The 2350-nt window shown below is 35.7% G+C and overlaps 1 non-coding gene across 1 annotated transcript; it reads right to left on the reverse strand.

The window, feature by feature from the left end:
- Window positions 1-214: 214 nt before the first annotated feature.
- On the reverse strand, window positions 215-321 carry LOC136228263 (small nucleolar RNA R71). The gene has a single exon (XR_010688591.1). It is a non-coding gene; the product is annotated as a small nucleolar RNA R71 (small nucleolar RNA).
- Between the last annotated feature and the right edge of the window lie 2029 nt (window positions 322-2350).

Consider the following 2350-nt stretch of genomic DNA (forward strand, 5'->3'; position numbering starts at 1 on the left):
CCTAACACCCATTTGACAAATTTCTTAGAAATTTGTGACACTTTCAAAATAACTGATGTGACTGCCGAAGCAATTAAACTTCGACTCTTTCCTTTCACTTTGAAGGATAGAGCCAAAGATTGGTTAACTTCTATGCCAGCTGCAACATTTGTGACTTGGGACCAATTAGCCCAAGCGTTTTTATCAAAATATTTCCCTTTTAGCAAAAACCGCAAGAGTCATAAAAGAGTTAACATCTTTTTCTCAACATGATAATGAAACTCTTTATGAGGCTTGAGAACGTTTTAAGGAACTTCAACGTTTATGACCACACCACCAATTGCCCGATGCACTTTTAATGCAAACTTTTTATAATGGGATAAATCCTACAACTAGGGGTTCATTAGATGTTATGTCGGGAGGCTTATTTATGAAGAAGACATCCGCCCAAGCGAGAGAACTTTTGGAGGAAATGGCAATCAACAGTAGTATATGGCCCGCAGAATGTGGACACATACCGGTGGCGAAACCATCATCCTCAACCACACCACCAGTTAAAGGTATAGTGAATCTCAATCCAGTCTCGATGTTATAAGCCCAATTTTCTGCCTTATCGCACAAAATTGATAGGTTTATGGCACCGTGCAATACCAATGGTAACCCAATCCCAACGGATGTGGATTACGAAGGTATGGATGAGATTGAACAGGTAAATTTTGTCCAATGGCAAAACCAAACTAATAATCCTTATTCTAGTACTTATAATTCTAGATGGAGAAATCATCCTAACTTTAATTGGAAAGATAATAATAATAATGCAAATGCTAATCAAAATCGTACCAATAATTATCAAAATCAATCTAGAGATACGATTAGCACTTTATCTTCTAAAATCGACAAATTTATAGATGCTATTAGTGGTAAAGTAAGTAGCCACGATGATGGTTTTAAACGTATCGAGACTAAATTCGATCAATTAATTAAGAACCACTCGACTAGCATCCATAATTTGGAGGTTCAAATAGGACAACTTGCTAAATCAATTCCATCCCGAAAAGAGGGAGGTCTTCCCAGCCATACGGAAGAAAATCCAAAAGAGCATGTAAAGGCTATAACTCTTCGTTCAGGGAAAAATTACTTAGGGCCGGAAATGTCTGGAGATTCTACTTTACAGGGAACTGATTTACCAATGAAATCCAAAGAAGATACATTAAATGCAAAAAGTTCACCTATTGAATCAAGTACAAAAACGTTTGTACCCAAACCACCTTTTCCACACAAAGTCCGAAACAAGGACTATGACAAACAACGTTTAACGTTTTTGGACAAACTTAAAAATTTGCATATTAATTTGATGTTTATGGATGAGGTTACGTAAATTCCTAACTATGGTAAGTTTTTAAAAGATTTGATTTCAAAGAAAATCAGTTGGGAAGGAATTTCATCCATATCGTTAACAGAAGACTGTAGTTCGATAGTGTCAAGTAATTTTCCCACTAAACTCAAAGATCTTGGATGTTTCACCATCCCGTGTAAGTTGGGAGATATTGAATTCCCAAGTTTTCTTTGTGATTTAGGAGCAAGCATCAACTTAATGTCGTTGTCTATTTTTAATAAATTAGGTTTAGAAGAAGATATCAAGTGTACCAACATGGTTTTGCAATTAGCGGATCAAACCTTTAAGAAACCATATGGTATAATTGAGGATGTTTTAGTTAAAGTTGACAAATTTATTTTTCCTACCGATTTCGTTATACTAGACTTTGCATATGACGTTAATTGTCCACTAATTTTTGGTAGACCGTTTATGAATACGGGACGTGCATTAGTCGATGTATCGGAAGGGAAAGTAGTTTTAAGAATAGGTGAAGATAAGATCGCGTTTAATATGAACAAAGCGATGAAGTATCCTATGGAGTAATTCACTTGTATGAAACTTGATTTGGTCGAAGAATGTGTCAATGACATTGTTCAAAGAGAAGAAATAATAGAACCCATAGTGGGAGAAGAATTAGAAGATAAGGACCGAGGGCCTTTGATTCGAGAAGATGGACCAGTTCCGCCTTCAATTGTAGTACCCCCTAAGTTAGAACTTAAAGAGTTACCAAACCATTTGAGGTACGCTTTCTTAGGCGAAGGCGATTCTCTACCTATAATTATCTCTAACAAGTTAACTAAAGAATAAGAAGAAAAATTGAAAGAGATTGTTAGAAATAGGATCGGAAGTATGGGATGACAAATTTCAGACTTAAAAGGAATTAATCCTAGTATTGTAATGCACAGAATTCACTTAGAAGAAGATAAGCCACCTAAAGCGGATAGACAAGGACGCTTAAATCTGAACATGAAAGAAGTAGTAAAAAATGAGATT

The sequence above is a fragment of the Euphorbia lathyris genome, chromosome 4, assembly GCF_963576675.1.
Source record: "Euphorbia lathyris chromosome 4, ddEupLath1.1, whole genome shotgun sequence".
Lineage (NCBI taxonomy): Eukaryota > Viridiplantae > Streptophyta > Magnoliopsida > Malpighiales > Euphorbiaceae > Euphorbia > Euphorbia lathyris.